The sequence below is a fragment of the Stegostoma tigrinum genome, assembly GCF_030684315.1.
Source record: "Stegostoma tigrinum isolate sSteTig4 chromosome 35 unlocalized genomic scaffold, sSteTig4.hap1 SUPER_35_unloc_1, whole genome shotgun sequence".
In the NCBI taxonomy this organism is placed as follows: Eukaryota; Metazoa; Chordata; class Chondrichthyes; order Orectolobiformes; family Stegostomatidae; genus Stegostoma; species Stegostoma tigrinum.
In genome coordinates, this window is record NW_026728047.1 from 3,257,818 (window position 1) to 3,268,522 (window position 10,705).

Consider the following 10,705-nt stretch of genomic DNA (forward strand, 5'->3'; position numbering starts at 1 on the left):
CAGAGGGGCTGAAACAGAGGGGCTGAAACAGAGGGCGAGAAACAGAGGGCGAGAAACAGAGAGCGAGAAACAGAGGGCGAGAAACAGAGGGCGAGAAACAGATGGCGAGAAACAGAGGGGCTGAAACAGAGGGGCTGAAACAGAGGGGCTGAAACAGAGGGCGAGAAACAGAGGGCGAGAAACAGAGGAGCTGAAACAGAGTGGCTGAAACAGAGCGGCTGAAACAGAGGGGCTGAAACTGAGGGCGAGAAACAGAGGGGCTGAAACAGAGGGGCTGAAACAGAGGGCGAGAAACAGAGGGGCTGAAACAGAGGGTCTGAAACAGAGGGGCTGAAACAGAGGGCGAGAAACAGTGGGCGAGAAACAGAGAGCGAGAAACAGAGGGCGAGAAACAGAGGGCGAGAAACAGAGGGCGAGAAACAGAGGGGCTGAAACAGAGGGGCTGAAACAGAGGGGATGAAACAGAGGGGCTGAAACAGAGGGGCTGAAACAGAGGGGCTGAAACAGAGGGACTGAAACAGAGGGGCTGAAACAGAGGGCGAGAAACAGAGGGAAAGAAACAGAGGGCGAGAAACAGAGGGGCTGAAACAGAGGGGCTGAAACAGAGGGGCTGAAACAGAGGGGCTGAAACAGAGGGCGAGAAACAGAGGGCGAGAAACAGAGAGCGAGAAACAGAGGGCGAGAAACAGAGGGGCTGAAACAGAGGGGCTGAAACAGAGGGGCTGAAACAGAGGGGCTGAAACAGAGGGCGAGAAACAGAGGGCGAGAAACAGAGGGGCTGAAACAGAGGGGCTGATACAGAGGGGTTGAAACAGAGGGGCTGAAACAGAGGGCGATAAACAGAGGGGCTGAAACAGAGGTGCTGAAACAGAGGGCGTGAAACAGAGGGGCTGAAACAGAGGGGCTGAAACAGAGGGGCTCAAACAGAGGGCGAGAAACAGAGGAGCTGAAACAGAGGGGCTGAAACAGAGGGGCTGAAACAGAGGGCGAGAATCAGAGGGCGATAAACAGAGGGTCTGAAACAGAGGGGCTGAAACAGAGGGGCTGAAACAGAGGGGCTGAAACAGAGGGTCTTCAACAGAGGGCGAGAAAGAGAGGGGCTGAAAGAGAGGGCGAGAAACAGAGGTGCTGAAACAGAGGGCGAGAAACAGAGGGGCTGGAACTGAGGGGCTGAAACAGAGGGGATGAAACAGAGGGCGAGAAACAGAGTGCGAGAAACAGAAGGGCTGAAACAGAGGGGCTGAAACAGAGGGGCTGAAACAGAGGGCGAGAAACAGAGGGCGAGAAACAGAGGGCGAGAAACAGAGGGCGAGAAACAGAGGGGCTGAAACAGAGGGGCTGAAACAGAGGGGCTGAAACAGAGTGGCTGAAACACTTGGGCTGAAACAGAGGGCGAGAAACAGTGGGCGAGAAACAGAGGGGCTGAAACAGAGGGGCTGAAACAAAGGGGCTGAAACAGAGGGGCTGAAACTGAGGGCGAGAAACAGAGGGCGAGAACCAGAGGGCGAGAAACAGAGGGGCTGAAACAGAGGGGCTGAAACAGAGGGCGAGAAACAGAGGGCGAGAAACAGAGAGCGAGAAACAGAGGGCAAGAAACAGAGGGCGAGAAACAGAGGGCGAGAAACAGAGGGGCTGAAACAGAGGGGCTGAAACAGTTGGCTGAAACAGAGGGGCAGAAACAGAGGGCGAGAAACAGTGGGCGAGAAACAGAGGGCGATAAACAGAGGGGCTGAAACAGAGGGGCTGAAACAGAGGGGCTGAAACAGAGGGGCTGAAACAGAGGGGCTGAAACAGAGGGCGAGAAACAGAGGGCGAGAAACAGAGAGCGAGAAACAGAGGGCGAGAAACAGAGGGCGAGAAACAGATGGCGAGAAACAGAGGGGCTGAAACAGAGGGGCTGAAACAGAGGGGCTGAAACAGAGTGCGAGAAACAGAGGGCGAGAAACAGAGGAGCTGAAACAGAGTGGCTGAAACAGAGCGGCTGAAACAGAGGGGCTGAAACTGAGGGCGAGAAACAGAGGGGCTGAAACAGAGGGGCTGAAACAGAGGGCGGTTAACAGAGGGGCTGAAACAGAGGGGCTGAAACAGAGGGGCTGAAACAGAGGGCGAGAAACAGTGGGCGAGAAACAGAGAGCGAGAAACAGAGGGCGAGAAACAGAGGGCGAGAAACAGAGGGCGAGAAAGAGAGGGGCTGAAACAGAGGGGCTGAAACAGAGGGGATGAAACAGAGGGGCTGAAACAGAGGGGCTGAAACAGAGGGGCTGAAACAGAGGGACTGAAACAGAGGGGCTGAAACAGAGTTTGAGAAACAGTGGGAAAGAAACAGAGGGCGAGAAACAGAGGGGCTGAAACAGAGGGGCTGAAACAGAGGGGCTGAAACAGAGGGGCTGAAACAGAGGGCGAGAAACAGAGGGCGAGAAACAGAGAGCGAGAAACAGAGGGCGAGAAACAGAGGGGCTGAAACAGAGGGGCTGAAACAGAGGGGCTGAAACAGAGGGGCTGAAACAGAGGGCGAGAAACAGAGGGCGAGAAACAGAGGGGCTGAAACAGAGGGGCTGATACAGAGGGGCTGAAACAGAGGGGCTGAAACAGAGGGCGATAAACAGAGGGGCTGAAACAGAGGTGCTGAAACAGAGGGCGTGAAACAGAGGGGCTGAAACAGAGGGGCTGAAACAGAGGGGCTGAAACAGAGGGACTGAAACAGAGGGGCTGAAACAGAGGGCGAGAAACAGAGGGGCTGAAACAGAGGGCGAGAAACAGAGGGGCAGAAACAGAGGGCGTGAAACAAAGGGCGAAAAACAGAGGTGCTGAAACAGAGGGGCTGAAACAGAGGGGCTGAAACAGAGGGGCTGAAACAGAGGGCGAGAAACAGAGGGGCTGAAACAGAGGGGCTGAAACAGATGGCGAGAAACAGAGGGGCTGAAACAGAGGGGCTGAAACAGAGGGGCTGAAACAGAGGGGCTGAAACAGAGGGCGAGAAACAGAGGGGCTGAAACAGAGGGCGAGAAACAAAGGGCGAGAAACAGAGGTGCTGAAACAGAGGGGCTGAAACAGAGGGGCTGAAACAGAGGGCGAGAAACAGAGGTGCTGAAACAGAGGGGGAGAAACACAGGGGCTGAAACTGAGGGGCTGAAACAGAGGGGCTGAAACAGAGGGCGAGAAACAGAGGGCGAGAAACAGAGGGGCTTAAACAGAGGGGCTGAAACAGAGGGCGAGAAACAGAGGGCGAGAAACAGAGGGCGAGAAACAGAGGGCGATAAACAGAGGGGCTGAAACAGTGGGGCTGAAACAGAGGGGCTGAAACAGAGGGGCTGAAACAGAGGGGCTGAAACAGAGGGGCTGAAACAGCGGGAGAGAAACAGTCGGCGAGAAACAGAGGGGCTGAAACAGAGGGGCTGAAACAAAGGGGCTGAAACAGAGGGGTTGAAACTGAGGGCGAGAAACAGAGGGCGAGAAACAGAGGGGCTGAAACAGAGGGGCTGAAACAGAGGGGCTAAAACAGAGGGCGAGAAACAGAGGGCGAGAAACAGAGAGCGAGAAACAGAGGGCAAGAAACAGAGGGCGAGAAACAGAGGGAGAGAAACAGAGGGGCTGAAACAGAGGGGCTGAAACAGAGGGGCTGAAACAGAGGGGCTGAAACAGAGGGCGAGAAACAGTTGGCGAGAAACAGAGGGCGAGAAACAGAGGGGCTGAAACAGAGGGGCTGAAACAGAGGGGCTGAAACAGTGGGCGAGAAACAGTGGGCGAGAAACAGTGGGCGAGAAACAGAGGGGCTGAAACAGAGGGCGAGAAACAGAGGGGCTGAAACAGAGGGGCTGAAACAGAGGGGCTGAAACAGAGGGCGAGAAACAGAGGGCGAGAAACAGAGAGCGAGAAACAGAGGGCAAGAAACAGAGGGCGAGAAACAGAGGGGCTGAAACAGAGGGGCTGAAACAGAGGGCGAGAAACAGAGGGCGAGAAACAGAGGGGCTGAAACAGAGGGCGAGAAACAGTGGGCGAAAAACAGAGGGCGAGAAACAGAGGGGCTGAAACAGAGGGGCTGAAACAGAGGGGCTGAAACAGAGGGCGAGAAACAAAGGGCGAGAAACAGAGAGCGAGAAACATAGGGCGAGAAACAGAGGGCGAGAAACAGAGGGCGAGAAACAGAGGGGCTGAAACAGAGGGGCTGAAACAGAGGGGCTGAAACAGAGGGCGAGAAACAGTCGGCGAGAAACAGAGGGCGAGAAACAGAGGGGCTGAAACAGAGGGGCGGAAACAGAGGGGCTGAAACAGAGGGCGAGAAACAGAGGGCGAGAAACAGATAGCGAGAAACAGAGGGCGAGAAACTGAGAGCGAGAAACAGAGGTGCTGAAACAGAGGGGCTGAAACAGAGGGGCTGAAACAGAGGGGCTGAAACAGAGGGCGAGAAACAGAGGGCGAGAAACAGAGATCGAGAAACAGATGGGCTGAAACAGAGGGGCTGAAACAGAGGGGCTGAATCAGAGGGGCTGAAACAGAGGGCGACAAACAGTGGGCGAGAAACAGAGGGCGAGAAACAGAGGGGCTGAAACAGAGGGGCTGAAACAGAGGGGCTGAAACAGAGGGCGAGAAACAGAGGGCGAGAAACAGAGAGCGAGAAACAGAGGGCGAGAAACAGAGGGCGAGAAACAGAGGGGCTGAAACAGAGGGGCTGAAACAGAGCGGCTGAAACAGAGGGGCTGAAACAGAGGGCGAGAAACAGAGGGCGAGAAACAGAGGTGCTGAAACAGAGGTGCCGATACAGAGGGGCTGAAACAGAGGGGCTGAAACAGAGGGGCTGAAACAGAGGGGCTGAAACAGAGGGCGAGAAACAGAGGGCGAGAAACATAGTGCGAGAAACAGAGGGCGAGAAACAGAGGGGCTGAAACAGAGGGGCTGAACAGGGGGGCTGATACAGAGGGGCTGAAACAGAGGGGCTGAAACAGAGGGCGAGAAACAGAGGGGCTGAAACAGAGGGGCTGAAACAGAGGGGCTGAAACAGAGGGGCTGAAACAGAGGGCGAGAAACAGAGGGGCTGAAACAGAGGTCGAGAAACAGAGGGCGAGAAACAGAGGGGCTGAAACAGAGGGGCTGAAACAGAGGGGCTGAAACAGAGGGGCTGAAACAGAGGGGCTCAAACAGAGGGCGAGAAACAGAGGAGCTGAAACAGAGGGGCTGAAACAGAGGGGCTGAAACAGAGGGCGAGAATCAGAGGGCGAGAAACAGAGGGTCTGAAACAGAGGGGCTGAAACAGAGGGGCTGAAAAAGAGGGGCTGAAACAGAGGGTCTTCAACAGAGGGCGAGAAAGAGAGGGGCTGAAAGAGAGGGCGAGAAACAGAGGTGCTGAAACAGAGGGCGAGAAACAGAGGGGCTGGAACTGAGGGGCTGAAACAGAGGGGATGAAACAGAGGGCGAGAAACAGAGTGCGAGAAACAGAAGGGCTGAAACAGAGGGGCTGAAACAGAGGGCGAGAAACAGAGGGCGAGAAACAGAGGGCGAGAAACAGAGGGCGAGAAACAGAGGGGCTGAAACAGAGGGGCTGAAACAGAGGGGCTGAAACAGAGTGGCTGAAACACTTGGGCTGAAACAGAAAGCGAGAAACAGTGGGCGAGAAACAGAGGGGCTGAAACAGAGGGGCTGAAACAAAGGGGCTGAAACAGAGGGGCTGAAACTGAGGGCGAGAAACAGAGGGCGAGAACCAGAGGGCGAGAAACAGAGGGGCTGAAACAGAGGGGCTGAAACAGAGGGCGAGAAACAGAGGGCGAGAAACAGAGAGCGAGAAACAGAGGGCAAGAAACAGAGGGCGAGAAACAGAGGGCGAGAAACAGAGGGGCTGAAACAGAGGGGCTGAAACAGTTGGCTGAAACAGAGGGGCAGAAACAGAGGGCGAGAAACAGTGGGCGAGAAACAGAGGGCGATAAACAGAGGGGCTGAAACAGAGGGGCTGAAACAGAGGGGCTGAAACAGAGGGGCTGAAACAGAGGGGCTGAAACAGAGGGCGAGAAACAGAGGGCGAGAAACAGAGAGCGAGAAACAGAGGGCGAGAAACAGAGGGCGAGAAACAGATGGCGAGAAACAGAGGGGCTGAAACAGAGGGGCTGAAACAGAGGGGCTGAAACAGAGGGCGAGAAACAGAGGGCGAGAAACAGAGGAGCTGAAACAGAGTGGCTGAAACAGAGCGGCTGAAACAGAGGGGCTGAAACTGAGGGCGAGAAACAGAGGGGCTGAAACAGAGGGGCTGAAACAGAGGGCGAGAAACAGAGGGGCTGAAACAGAGGGTCTGAAACAGAGGGGCTGAAACAGAGGGCGAGAAACAGTGGGCGAGAAACAGAGAGCGAGAAACAGAGGGCGAGAAACAGAGGGCGAGAAACAGAGGGCGAGAAACAGAGGGGCTGAAACAGAGGGGCTGAAACAGAGGGGATGAAACAGAGGGGCTGAAACAGAGGGGCTGAAACAGAGGGGCTGAAACAGAGGGACTGAAACAGAGGGGCTGAAACAGAGGGCGAGAAACAGAGGGAAAGAAACAGAGGGCGAGAAACAGAGGGGCTGAAACAGAGGGGCTGAAACAGAGGGGCTGAAACAGAGGGGCTGAAACAGAGGGCGAGAAACAGAGGGCGAGAAACAGAGAGCGAGAAACAGAGGGCGAGAAACAGAGGGGCTGAAACAGAGGGGCTGAAACAGAGGGGCTGAAACAGAGGGGCTGAAACAGAGGGCGAGAAACAGAGGGCGAGAAACAGAGGGGCTGAAACAGAGGGGCTGATACAGAGGGGTTGAAACAGAGGGGCTGAAACAGAGGGCGATAAACAGAGGGGCTGAAACAGAGGTGCTGAAACAGAGGGCGTGAAACAGAGGGGCTGAAACAGAGGGGCTGAAACAGAGGGGCTCAAACAGAGGGCGAGAAACAGAGGAGCTGAAACAGAGGGGCTGAAACAGAGGGGCTGAAACAGAGGGCGAGAATCAGAGGGCGATAAACAGAGGGTCTGAAACAGAGGGGCTGAAACAGAGGGGCTGAAACAGAGGGGCTGAAACAGAGGGTCTTCAACAGAGGGCGAGAAAGAGAGGGGCTGAAAGAGAGGGCGAGAAACAGAGGTGCTGAAACAGAGGGCGAGAAACAGAGGGGCTGGAACTGAGGGGCTGAAACAGAGGGGATGAAACAGAGGGCGAGAAACAGAGTGCGAGAAACAGAAGGGCTGAAACAGAGGGGCTGAAACAGAGGGGCTGAAACAGAGGGCGAGAAACAGAGGGCGAGAAACAGAGGGCGAGAAACAGAGGGCGAGAAACAGAGGGGCTGAAACAGAGGGGCTGAAACAGAGGGGCTGAAACAGAGTGGCTGAAACACTTGGGCTGAAACAGAGGGCGAGAAACAGTGGGCGAGAAACAGAGGGGCTGAAACAGAGGGGCTGAAACAAAGGGGCTGAAACAGAGGGGCTGAAACTGAGGGCGAGAAACAGAGGGCGAGAACCAGAGGGCGAGAAACAGAGGGGCTGAAACAGAGGGGCTGAAACAGAGGGCGAGAAACAGAGGGCGAGAAACAGAGAGCGAGAAACAGAGGGCAAGAAACAGAGGGCGAGAAACAGAGGGCGAGAAACAGAGGGGCTGAAACAGAGGGGCTGAAACAGTTGGCTGAAACAGAGGGGCAGAAACAGAGGGCGAGAAACAGTGGGCGAGAAACAGAGGGCGATAAACAGAGGGGCTGAAACAGAGGGGCTGAAACAGAGGGGCTGAAACAGAGGGGCTGAAACAGAGGGGCTGAAACAGAGGGCGAGAAACAGAGGGCGAGAAACAGAGAGCGAGAAACAGAGGGCGAGAAACAGAGGGCGAGAAACAGATGGCGAGAAACAGAGGGGCTGAAACAGAGGGGCTGAAACAGAGGGGCTGAAACAGAGTGCGAGAAACAGAGGGCGAGAAACAGAGGAGCTGAAACAGAGTGGCTGAAACAGAGCGGCTGAAACAGAGGGGCTGAAACTGAGGGCGAGAAACAGAGGGGCTGAAACAGAGGGGCTGAAACAGAGGGCGGTTAACAGAGGGGCTGAAACAGAGGGGCTGAAACAGAGGGGCTGAAACAGAGGGCGAGAAACAGTGGGCGAGAAACAGAGAGCGAGAAACAGAGGGCGAGAAACAGAGGGCGAGAAACAGAGGGCGAGAAAGAGAGGGGCTGAAACAGAGGGGCTGAAACAGAGGGGATGAAACAGAGGGGCTGAAACAGAGGGGCTGAAACAGAGGGGCTGAAACAGAGGGACTGAAACAGAGGGGCTGAAACAGAGTTTGAGAAACAGTGGGAAAGAAACAGAGGGCGAGAAACAGAGGGGCTGAAACAGAGGGGCTGAAACAGAGGGGCTGAAACAGAGGGGCTGAAACAGAGGGCGAGAAACAGAGGGCGAGAAACAGAGAGCGAGAAACAGAGGGCGAGAAACAGAGGGGCTGAAACAGAGGGGCTGAAACAGAGGGGCTGAAACAGAGGGGCTGAAACAGAGGGCGAGAAACAGAGGGCGAGAAACAGAGGGGCTGAAACAGAGGGGCTGATACAGAGGGGCTGAAACAGAGGGGCTGAAACAGAGGGCGATAAACAGAGGGGCTGAAACAGAGGTGCTGAAACAGAGGGCGTGAAACAGAGGGGCTGAAACAGAGGGGCTGAAACAGAGGGGCTGAAACAGAGGGACTGAAACAGAGGGGCTGAAACAGAGGGCGAGAAACAGAGGGGCTGAAACAGAGGGCGAGAAACAGAGGGGCAGAAACAGAGGGCGTGAAACAAAGGGCGAAAAACAGAGGTGCTGAAACAGAGGGGCTGAAACAGAGGGGCTGAAACAGAGGGGCTGAAACAGAGGGCGAGAAACAGAGGGGCTGAAACAGAGGGGCTGAAACAGATGGCGAGAAACAGAGGGGCTGAAACAGAGGGGCTGAAACAGAGGGGCTGAAACAGAGGGGCTGAAACAGAGGGCGAGAAACAGAGGGGCTGAAACAGAGGGCGAGAAACAAAGGGCGAGAAACAGAGGTGCTGAAACAGAGGGGCTGAAACAGAGGGGCTGAAACAGAGGGCGAGAAACAGAGGTGCTGAAACAGAGGGGGAGAAACACAGGGGCTGAAACTGAGGGGCTGAAACAGAGGGGCTGAAACAGAGGGCGAGAAACAGAGGGCGAGAAACAGAGGGGCTTAAACAGAGGGGCTGAAACAGAGGGCGAGAAACAGAGGGCGAGAAACAGAGGGCGAGAAACAGAGGGCGATAAACAGAGGGGCTGAAACAGTGGGGCTGAAACAGAGGGGCTGAAACAGAGGGGCTGAAACAGAGGGGCTGAAACAGAGGGGCTGAAACAGCGGGAGAGAAACAGTCGGCGAGAAACAGAGGGGCTGAAACAGAGGGGCTGAAACAAAGGGGCTGAAACAGAGGGGTTGAAACTGAGGGCGAGAAACAGAGGGCGAGAAACAGAGGGGCTGAAACAGAGGGGCTGAAACAGAGGGGCTAAAACAGAGGGCGAGAAACAGAGGGCGAGAAACAGAGAGCGAGAAACAGAGGGCAAGAAACAGAGGGCGAGAAACAGAGGGAGAGAAACAGAGGGGCTGAAACAGAGGGGCTGAAACAGAGGGGCTGAAACAGAGGGGCTGAAACAGAGGGCGAGAAACAGTTGGCGAGAAACAGAGGGCGAGAAACAGAGGGGCTGAAACAGAGGGGCTGAAACAGAGGGGCTGAAACAGTGGGCGAGAAACAGTGGGCGAGAAACAGTGGGCGAGAAACAGAGGGGCTGAAACAGAGGGCGAGAAACAGAGGGGCTGAAACAGAGGGGCTGAAACAGAGGGGCTGAAACAGAGGGCGAGAAACAGAGGGCGAGAAACAGAGAGCGAGAAACAGAGGGCAAGAAACAGAGGGCGAGAAACAGAGGGGCTGAAACAGAGGGGCTGAAACAGAGGGCGAGAAACAGAGGGCGAGAAACAGAGGGGCTGAAACAGAGGGCGAGAAACAGTGGGCGAAAAACAGAGGGCGAGAAACAGAGGGGCTGAAACAGAGGGGCTGAAACAGAGGGGCTGAAACAGAGGGCGAGAAACAAAGGGCGAGAAACAGAGAGCGAGAAACATAGGGCGAGAAACAGAGGGCGAGAAACAGAGGGCGAGAAACAGAGGGGCTGAAACAGAGGGGCTGAAACAGAGGGGCTGAAACAGAGGGCGAGAAACAGTCGGCGAGAAACAGAGGGCGAGAAACAGAGGGGCTGAAACAGAGGGGCGGAAACAGAGGGGCTGAAACAGAGGGCGAGAAACAGAGGGCGAGAAACAGATAGCGAGAAACAGAGGGCGAGAAACTGAGAGCGAGAAACAGAGGTGCTGAAACAGAGGGGCTGAAACAGAGGGGCTGAAACAGAGGGGCTGAAACAGAGGGCGAGAAACAGAGGGCGAGAAACAGAGATCGAGAAACAGATGGGCTGAAACAGAGGGGCTGAAACAGAGGGGCTGAATCAGAGGGGCTGAAACAGAGGGCGACAAACAGTGGGCGAGAAACAGAGGGCGAGAAACAGAGGGGCTGAAACAGAGGGGCTGAAACAGAGGGGCTGAAACAGAGGGCGAGAAACAGAGGGCGAGAAACAGAGAGCGAGAAACAGAGGGCGAGAAACAGAGGGCGAGAAACAGAGGGGCTGAAACAGAGGGGCTGAAACAGAGCGGCTGAAACAGAGGGGCTGAAACAGAGGGCGAGAAACAGAGGGCGAGAAACAGAGGTGCTGAA